Source organism: Barbatula barbatula (assembly GCF_947034865.1).
Source record: "Barbatula barbatula genome assembly, chromosome: 22".
Taxonomy (NCBI): domain Eukaryota; kingdom Metazoa; phylum Chordata; class Actinopteri; order Cypriniformes; family Nemacheilidae; genus Barbatula; species Barbatula barbatula.
Window position 1 is genome coordinate 9,612,976 of NC_136785.1, and position 11,606 is coordinate 9,624,581.

Consider the following 11,606-nt stretch of genomic DNA (forward strand, 5'->3'; position numbering starts at 1 on the left):
TGTCTCATCTAAGTTTGTAAATATAGTTAAGTTTCCTGTTCTCCTGTGTTTTACACCCACGTGGAAAGTTTTTTGTTCTGTTTTGAATTCGTGCCATTCTTGTTTAATTCCCCATCGTGGGTTTTTGTTTTGTTTAAATAGTTTAAGTAGAGTTTATGTACTGCTGCCTGCACGTGGGTTCTTCCCTTCCCAGTTCCTGACTGAGTGTTGTTTAAACATGAATATAAACTTGTTTTCTTTGCCGTATTCAAGGTCTGCAAATAATTTATACTTTGACCAGTTTGTCTTGTTTCAATTTGCTGCAAATAAAAACAATAGTTTCTGTTGGATTTTAGGAGCAATGTCACTAGTTGAAAAAATAAAAACATTGGAGAGGTCCATGGTTGTACTATAGTTCCACACCAAATTCACATCATTGGTTGAGCCAATGTTGCTGTGTAGGGATGCTCAAGGAAATATAAAATGGGTCAAATGCAGAATTGGGATTTCTGCAACCCTAAACATAAAGATAAGAAAGGTCAAGCTAATATGATACTACAATACTGTATTTCCAAATTGAATATTATTTTATTATAGCCTCATTGTAATTGTAATGTAGTTCATTTGCTCCATTACAAAAGCTTCTCCTCCGACATACATGCTCCTCACAGAGCATTTAAGTGTCTGTTCTCATCAGCTCAACTACATCACAACTTCCGTTTCATCCCACATGCAAACCCTCACAAAGGAATTACACCTCTGTTGTTAAAAGATCAAAAAGATGTGTGCATTCCCGCTGGAATATTTAGGATGAAATCCTGCTTTGATCCCCCATTTCCTTCTGTCAGCAGTTTTTCTCTTTCGCTCTCACTTAGCCAAGTCACACAGAGAAACAGACAGCATAGCACGATTGCAACAAGATTATAGCTTTGTTGGAGCAAAATCAGGCCTGTGTGAAATTGTCTACAGACCAAGCAATTCCAAAGAGGATGTTCTCCAAATGATTTCCTCTGCACATGAGGGAGAGTTAGTAAACTGGCAAATAGATTACGTGCGTGCCAAGAACAAACGTTGATGTTTCTGATAGCTTTAGGTCATACTTCACTTCTCCGACTGAAACTGGCAAAGCAGAAATTTTAAACGTAAGACTATTAGTCTTTTGCCAGTGTTGGTTGGAATCATGTGCCCACTACAGAAACTGGCAACTAATGATAAATGCTATTGTAAGCAATTGATTGGTTTACATTTTGAAATAATGGAAGAATCTGCATTGTGATTACATACATTCTGTAAAATATGAAGACAGGGTGTTATGTAACACCATCAATTTAAACAATTAAAAAATTAGCAACGGGATGACATCTCTGCATGACCACCACCATCCTGAGGTGACAAAAGAGTTGGACTCAGTTTAAAAATATATATAAACAATTGATTAATCTAATCATGTTAAAGGCTTTTTAAAGGGATATTTCAGAAGCAAAACAAATTTCCCCATCTTTTCACCCTCAATGTAGCCTGACTGATTATGACTTTGTTCTTGAAGAATAATGCATTCAGAGTTGTAATACCATTTTTCTTCCAAGTGGTCGATTGGGAGTGAATGGGGGCAATTTTTGAAGCTCCAAAAAGTGCATCCATCCATCAAAAAACTGCTCTACATAGCTCCGAGTCCTTCAGAAGCGAATCATTGCATTTGTTTAAGAGAAAAATCACCGTTCTCGTCACCGGAACTTACAACTGCGTTATTTGCCAGAAAAACATTCCTCAGGTTCACGCGTAGGGTTAGGGTTGAATCATATAATCAGCCATTTATCTTGTTCATTTGATGTTTACCATCCACACAAGCTTTTTGATTTATAGATTGTGTAGTAAAACTAAAGATATAATGACTGTGAAGCATTTCAATCATGATATAGACATAAACCACAATAAAATGGACTGTTGATGGTTAGAGGCTGTTATTATGTGATGTTGTCATGTCATGTGTTGTCAGGCTGCTGTCATGCGATCTTGTCATAACACGTGTTGTCATATGATGGTCAATGAGTTCTTTATGGATGGCAGTTTTCTACACAGACCGACGGTGAGAAAATACCTGTATATTAGGTGGCCATTTGAAGAAACGCACACTCCTAACAAAGCAGATATAATCAGAGAAGCCGGGGGTATGCAGGAAATTTCATTCAGCGTTCTGCTACATCACACATGTAATTGGGAGCCATTGTAAGCACAATGGTGCTGCATATTAATATTCCTCTCAATGTGGAAAAATACCATTGGTGTTCATACACAACTGATATTTTTCCAGAATCAGTTGTTTTTATCACACACCTTCTGACACGTGTTAAAGAGAAACTGAATTTATCAAGTCACTGGCCCTGCTGCCTGAGACTCTTATACATATTTAAAGATGTGTAGGAAGGGTGATAATTTGTTCGCCGTGTGTGTTCACAAAGGTATCTGTTTTACCATCTAGCCAATAATTATGTCATTAACACTAATAGCACCATTCGGAACTTAGCGGTTTCAATTTGGGCAGAGACACCTAAAGTTTCTGCTTCTGTCTTCCCCATCTGGAGACAGAACTGTGCCAATAAAAGAGCTATTTCTAAAGTTGGCTAAACGAAAAGAGCCACAACCAAGTGCCAACTTCTGCCTCTCAGAACATTTCTCTCGAGATTTCTGGCAGTTGGTCATGTTACTGTCACAAAATAGGAAACCCTTCATATTTGTATATTTTTGGATAATCTTCAGCCCACACTGCATGGGAATGTGACACTTCTTATCTGAATTCATGCAGCACCAAAACACTGGGAGGTTATAGCTCCAGCTCTCTAAGAAAATGTAGGTCGGACAAACTAAGGGTTCAGGCTCATATTTGAGATTGGTCCCTTTGGGATGTACATCCCAGTGATGAATCAGCCATTTTTCTCAAGTAAATCTTAATGAGCTGTTTATATTGCTCTCTAGTCATTAATAAAGTGTAATAGAAGTGTTTGACCACAAAAATACCTCTCACAGAGAGTTTATTAGAAATAAAATAATGAGTCTTTTAATCTTCATCAATTTTACCCCATGAGAGTTGGCTGAAGTAGCTTTTTGACGTACACTAAGAGCAGATCATCTTTGATCTTATCAAGCCATGCCATTAAAAATAATTGTTAACAATGTGAAAAAAACAAGGACGTTTAAAAGAAGGAGACGGTGTTAACATTATAGTAGATTAGGCCGTTCTCATTGAGTATTTTAGATGACAGATGCACCAGTAAAATGGATGTTTTCCAGTTGTTTATGTCATACAGTATATGATTGTGGATGTATTGTGTTACAAACTCAGGGTTGTGTACTTTAATTAATGTATTATTCACTTTATGTGAGGAAATGTTGAGTGGAGTACAAAGGTAGTACAACTTCAAAATCTCCAGCCATGCATGCATTCTTCATGGTGAAGTGAGTATTCCAGAAAGCGATTCAGTCTTGTCACTCACAATAATTATATTTGACAGATGATCACGATAAACATATAAAGTGTAATCTCTTTCAGCATGCTGCATTTATCCATCTGAAACGTAAAAGATGTTGTTTTCCATTCAAATTTTTAAAGATTTCAACCTCTGAGTGGGACATTTAAAGCAAGCGTAGCACTTAAGAATAAATGAAAGCTCTTCACAATTATCCAGGTTCCAGAATTGTGCCAAACACAGAGGAAAAGTTAATGAAAGATGTCAAGGACTTTCTAAACATAACACTTTCTGCCATTATCTGGCTGTTTAAGCTGGCTGTTTAGGTCCACAAAAATCTGTCCTGCGTGTCCTTCTAAACTCCAAACAACACCTTGTCGCTTCATTAGCATGCAAAATTCAAATTGTACAGATCTGACTTGCAAATCGTGCCATTTACATTGCCTGGTGTGACCTGGTGTGACCTGGTTTGTGTTTAAATACCGAGTACAACTACAAAGCAAGCTCCCATAACCAAACATTCAAAGAAATCAAGCAAAAGAAGTGTGAAGGCCATTATCATGCTCCGCTTCATTTCAACAAATATAGCTCTTTAGTGCACTGCAAATAGGATGCAAACTTTCATCTCAAACAAAAGAAAAGCCATAAAGAAAATGTAAGTGACTTTAGTTAAATCTAATTTCACCATTTTGAATTGCTGAACGTTGCATGTATCAGAAATTAAATTGGCCACATACTGTATGTGTTTTTCACTGATAAATTATATTTACTGTATAAACGTAAGGACTATTTCAACTACACAACAAGATTCAGTTTTTAAGTGCTATATTCTCTATACTATAAATGTTCAATAGACTAACAGGAATTCAGAGCTTGTCCAACACTGATGTGTGTGCATTTCTACTTTAGGTTAAAAGTAAGGAAGCGTAATGTGGAAGGTGTTTGAGAAAGCATTTCCACAGCAAAAATGTGCCACACATGCAGAATAGCACTCGCTTATAAGCCCATCGAGACCTCAACCTCAAATGTCAATAAATAACTATGACGCCATTTTACATTTTTCAAACGTCCAGACTTGAACAACAGCCTAAAGGAACAATAGAAAATCAAGTATGCAGCAGCACGTGGCACATAAAATCGCTCTGAAATTCGAGCTTAAGAAGTATGGCGGTTTCTCAAGCAGAGCCGAGTCAGCTTTCTGTCTGTCTCGTCAAGCCAATGACAGAAAGTCAGAAATAGTGGAATCATAACAGGAAATGGAACATCTGCTGACAGCATGACCCATCTCCATCACCAACCCTCAGAAAATCTGTCCAAGGAGAAGCGAGAAGTAAAAGAGGACAGCGAAGCTCTTGCAAGCCAAAAAGATCACGATAAACAGACGAGGAGATTAAGTTCCGAACCTGCCAATAAACATCCGAATACTAAATTTAACAAAATAATGACAAATAATCACAAGGTGCCGTTCTGATGGCGGCTCCACGTTTTATTTTGAGAGCGTCCTGGCGTTGCTCACAGATGGAGGGGGGCTCCCTGTGTTATTGTGTCAAGAGATGCAGTGTCGCTCAGCAACATTTCCTGCCACGACTGAATGAGTAATATGTTCCTGTGCTGCCCATTCTCCAAATCCATATTTAGCAATACATTTGTAGACTAGTTTTGCCAGTGTTGCTCACAGTCACAGTTAATGCTCATTTAAACCCACAGGGACAGTAGCACATACAAGAGGAAAATAAAATAAAATTATACACTAGCTATTTTTTGCACAGCAACTTTGACATTTTGTTCTTGTTTATGCAATTCATAATAATGGTAAGGATTTGATTTTTTTTCTTACATGATAAAATTCTTTTTTAACAGAAAAAATAAGAGACCATTCTAGATTTTCATTTAATCAGCATTTCTAGATGTATTGTGGTCATTCCAGTCAGATGTCTGTTGAATTTCAACAAAATCAAACCTCAGGAGTGACAGAGTCATCCAACAGCAATATGAAAGACTGACCGCATGACAAGACACATGAAAACTGTGGAAAAAAATCACATTTATCAAAAAAATATATATAATTTTTTAATTTTCCAAAATACATAAAAATAATACTGTTGTATGGCTTAAAACTGAATATGAACTTGTTTTTTTGCAGTATTTAAGGTCTGAAAAAATACAGAGCATCTTTTTTAGAAACCATATTTGTATTTAAAATTCGGTAGAAATATTTTCAGTAGTTCACAGAATGAAACAAAAATCATTATTTTACCAGTCTTTACTGCCTTTACTGAGCTTTCACAGTTGCCTTCATTAAAAAAAGCTAATTTATTTTACCACTACACAGTAACTGTCAATTTAATAATTATTTTGATGGGGTTTTTTTGTATAACTTAAATGCAATGTATGTTTTAAACAATTTTGAAAATTAATAAAATAACAGCAATAAAGTATACAACACATCAGTCACATTTCCTATTGTGTACTTCTTCAAAACTCAAATCATCCATCACCTTGAAAGAGAGCTGAGGAGGAGTGTATCAAATGGACATGTGATTCATTTGACATTTAGCCTACGCCCCATGTTTCACAAACACAACAGACAGGTGGGTGGAGCTAGTGGCACTAATGAGCCAATCAACAAACATCCTGGAGCCATGTAACGCAACTCACCAAATCTAATTATATTTTGCTATGGTGTCCAGCAAAAGCTGAAGATATTCAACTAGTAAACAACAGTCTGTAAGCATCATATGACAATTCCGAATATGCATAATGAATATGTCCTTTTGTACACCGATATTACTTTATATTACTCACTTGGTACGTACAAGGCAAAAACAAAAAAGTGACATCACACCTGCCTCACAGGGCTAGAGTTGAATACCCACTTCTGAAATGGGTATACAAATTGCATGGTAAATAGATGTGCCATTCCTGAATCTGACAATAATCAGTCTTCATGTCCTGATTCAGTTTTGTCAAAAGATTAATTTGTATGAAAGTCAAAGGTTTGTGTCAGGTCTACATTACATTTTAATGCGATTACACTTTTCTGTTAATTGTCATTTCACTTTCTGCTTAGGTCTTGTTGGGTCTTGCTCATTAAACAAGTGTGGGGGCACGAGTGGGTGAACGTTGTGGGAGAGAGAAAATGTATGCACTATTGACAGAAAGAATTTCATCCCTGTTCTCTAATGACTGTAATCAGGAACTGGGAAATATGGAGAGCAGGCCATTCCAGACAAGCTTAATTATTGCTCAAGGTTAGTTATCCAGTTAATGGGACATTTGGGATATAATGATGCGGTGCGGTGATTCCAAATCTCATATTATAACTCGATAACAACAGATGCGTTTCTTGTTTTTAATTCAGCAACAACAAAAACAAAAAAGCATTCTGTTTTTCTTTTATTTACTTCGTCATACTTTTTTGTCCTGGCATGAATTACTGGCTTGAGATCTACTTAATATATTAGTTGTTTCTCCAAAACACCAATGTGTTAAAAAAATTGACTGTGTTTGTCCTATAAAAAAGGTGCCAGTAACAGAGGCTCAAGTTATGCTCACATGTAATACGAAACAAATTATTTTCAGTATTTTTTATTAATTTTTTCCAAAAACAAATTAAAGTCATAAAAAAGTACATTTTCCTCTGGATAGCATACAGCAAAAACTTCTGAAGGAACTTTTCGGGATCGCCCTCTGTTGATCTGAACCGCTAAACCTTTGTACTTGCTGCCAACCCATTCTTTCTTTACATTTCCCCTTCCTTTGTTTAGACAAACTGTAAAAGTGAGAGTCTATGTCCTCTGGCCAGCCTGTTTTTTCCACTCTGGAAGCATCAAGTTCTTCCAAGATGTCCTCATAACATCAGCACTGCTAACTTCTGTTGTGATGAGTCAGGCATTATTGCTGTAAGCCACAGCAGGGTATCAGCAAACACTCACACATTATCTTGTGTTTGTATGATGCTTCCTGGATGCTGCTGTGTGCTTTTGTTTCTGTAGAAATATTGATATTTCTGTTTAGTTGCTGGGGAAAATTCTGTCCACGCTCACACTGAGGATTGTCTTTGGGATTTTTCTGAAAAAACTCTTTTAGGAGACTAAATTCAACATGTTAGTATTGCCTGGACAGTCTTGAAGTGTACATTGGACATTATAATATTTTTTAATAATTTTTTAAGTTTGAGTAGAGTGCTATTGCTTAAAACTAAAATGGCCATGTCGGATTGTCGCCGCCATATTTAGTCGAATGCTCAGTTGTTACAGACAATCAGAATAGTCTTCCTGCTGAGAGGCCTGGGAGCTGACCAAAAACACGTACCAAACTTAGGGGTCAATAAACACTCTTTAACAAAGTGTGTACATTCAATTACACATACACATTTTTGTACATTATTACTGTGAACTAACGTTCACGTGATGATAACCTCAGTGCTCATTATCACAGGCCAACAGATATTTGTTATGTAACACAAAATCTGAACCCAGTAACGCCTACAATAAAAATTATGTTTAATCTTTGCAGAGATCTGTCTGAATTTTTCAACCAAGTTTTATTTTTGAGAAAGTCTCTACTCCTCAAATTCATGATGGGAAATGTAGTCTGTAAATGACAATAGTCCAGGGAAAGTGAACGGTCACTCGCCATAATTGCACACGCACCTGACACTCATCACATGGACACTATATGTACTTTCTGACCCTTGTGTTTAGTTGTATGTCAGATCTAGTTGTATTTTTTTACCGTTCTAGTTCCGACCTTTTGTTCTCCTGTGGCTTCCTGTGTTATTCGAATATAGTTACCTTGTGGATATTTGTTTTTGAGGCTCACCTACCTTTGGAGTTTACCTTTTTTGCTTTGGATTTTTATTAAATAATTATTCCTAATTATTCTATTTATTTATACTTTTTTCTATATAGCAGATCAGCATAACAATACATTTCACAGTGTCATTCACTACACATGAAAGAAAAATGTGAGTACAATTGACAGTTACAAAATTAGTTTATATAACAATAAATAAAATATATGTGGTCGATCTAAAAACACAGATGAATTAATCACAGAGTATCTTTTTTGTGAAAAGATTTGATAAAAATGTTGTCCTACCATTATTTAAAATACGTAAATGCCATTTGATGTATCATTTTATTAAATAATGCAATGACATCAGACCAACAGATTTATAGCACTGTATTTTACTACATCATAATCAAATAGTTTAGTATACTAGTATGCAGAAAAACACTGCTTTACATTCAGATAAGAGAGGACTGAATAAACAGACAGTAAGCTGGCAGGAAACAGAATCTATGAGGGAATCTACAGTAACCCTAAATGTGCAAGGAGGAGACAGGGATTGTCATTACTGTTAATGTCACGCATGCTTTCATATAAATACTGATAAGCACACATTCAAGTGATTACAGTTTATAAACACACACTTCACTGCTGATATACACAAACAGGTAATTCAAAGAAACTGCAGATATATTAAAAATGACAAATCCCTAAAGCCCTTCATTAAAGTGAGAGTGAGAGAGTAACACGGTTGCACTGATTTTGTTAACAGTTAATCTCCTTTGAAAATAAATCATGTTATAACAAATAGGGAGAATCATTTAATAACAATCCACTGATCTGCACATTTCAAATTACTTATGAAACAAGGTTTAAAAGTGGACTTCCGAAAATCACTTAAGTCATAAGGAATGATGAAATGTCTGTTAGGGAACTTAAGAAATTTGGTGGGTCGATGTAGAAGCAAAAAGACATGCCTCACAATGAGTGGTAACCATAGCAACAAGCATCCAAAGAAGAGTCTCGCAGCTGAAAATAAGTACTCTTAATGTGTATCATTAGATGACAGCACAGTATACCACTAATAAATAGTGAACACTTTAAAATGATGTTTAAAGTTAGTGTTCATGTTTTCACTGGCCTGACAAAAGGGACCCAGAGCCAGAATAGTTTAATGCCCTGATCTTTAATTGTGCTAATAAGCACTGGATTGGATTTTTGTAAAAAATTAGTTCTGAAGCAAAAGCAACATTCCTGTCTTGTATCTTGTTTTTGGAAATTTTATTAGTATATCATTTTAGAAAATGTCAAAGACCACAAGAACCCAAGAAAAAAAAACGATTAATGATAGATTTACTGAACAGCCTTCCGCTGAGTTTTGACCTGTTATCAGATTGAACAAGGTTTTAAGTAAACTTTTCTGTGAAAAACTTGAAGCATCATCAAAAAATCAATGCAACTGTTCATTTTGTTTAATTATTTTAGCTCATTTTAAAACTTCTGGTATGCGTCTGTTTTTGCTCTTAAGCCAGGATTCAACTTTGAATAAGTGAAAAAAAACGTATGAATTTAGCCTCACAATCCTGCCTTCAGCAATGCTAGGCCTTATGTTCCCAGAATGCACAGAGATAACTAACAACAGCTGTGCGGAAGATATGAGGGGCCCGGAGCCCAACATTTTACGAATATCTGTTCCTCTCCCCGGCCTGAAAAAAGTTCCAGCTGAGGTTTACTATAGTATTTGGGGCATGAGCTACAACAATCAATTTTAATGATATATGTTTGCAATAACAATAATCAGTTACTTTCCCCATAAAAATAAATAAAACTTTAGATTATTATTGTTATAAAATGAAAAAGCCATACAGAAGATTAACACAAACTCTTTAAACTAAAGGTGCTTCACAATACAATTGAATATCGTTTTTATCTAAATGGTTCCATAAAGAAACTCTACGTCTTTCTGTTTCAGGTTCTTAGTGGTAAAAATGTTCTTGAGATTAAAAAAAGGCAAGAAAGAGATGGTTCTTTAAAGAGGCTCTGACTGAATGGTTATTTGAGGGACCAAATATTTGTCTTTTATGGCATCACTGTGAAGAACCTTTTAAGCACCTTTTTTTTGAGTGCAGCCACGGTATAAAGGAAATGTTTTGCCTGGGTAAACATAAATTCGCCTCAATTGGCAGAGTAGAAAAAATTTAAACAAAGTAGAATCCAATAAGAACATTAGTCATCTTCCTTTGTCCAATGTTAAAATTTTCCACAAGTTTGGTAATTTGGTTGCTGAAAACTCCTTTGGTCACCCACTCAATCCCACTCAATCCATTAACACAAATGCGCAACCCATACAAACATCCTGCTTAAACAAGAAAGGTCCCTTTTTACCTTCCTTTATTACAGCTTGTGTCATTACATTTATATGTTTGGTAGGAAAAACGAATAAACCCTAGTCCAAAAACACGAGTGCCAAAGTTCAAAATAATCTTCTGCCACGGTCTGATAAAACATCACCGTGAATAAAATATGTACTGTCACACAGTTCCCACACACATGGGGATAAATATATTCAGGAAGTTTACAGGATTGTGCTAAAAGAAACAAGTGCTGCTTCTAAAAGAGTGAGTAATAAGTGTGCGAGCGGAGAGTGTGGATAGCGCTTCTGTGGTCATTGATTTAAACAGCCATCAGCAACACTACCAGCTGCATCCCGATAATTGAACAGAGCCGAGAAGCCATTCACATTCAAACCCATCTGAAGATGTTAGAGCAGATGCAGTTGGTTTCAACTGTGGAATTGAGTACACAGACATGACAGCAGGTGGTAATAGTGTGTTTAAAAAGAATCCGAGTTCTATACCATGACAAACCGAGCTGCACGCTGTGGTTGTTCCTCACGTAAAAACGATTCGGTGTCAGGAAGGAGATAACAGGCTTCTGTTCTCTGTCTCCTCTGGGGGATGGAACTGATAAACCGCAGTACCATGGCAGTATAAGAGCGCCTTAGATGAATAGAACAGAGCTGTGAATCACCTAAAAAAATGAAATACATGTGATTCAAATGATCACATATTAAAATCAGCTTTTTAGTTTTTCATCCGTTCAAGGTCTTTGTCCATAAAGATGAATTAGTAGATTGATTCTCTCTTTATTTGTTTACTTTATATTGAAAAAAGTACAAATTAAGAGATTGACTTGACTTGACTTGACTTGACTTGACTTGACTTGACTAGAATAGAATAGAATAGAATAGACTAGAATAGACTAGAATAGACTAGAATAGAAAATGTTATATTATTTTGTATATTTTACATCATACAACCAGGAATGCTGAAACATTTCAATTGTTTTTTTGTCACAATAGCAAATCAC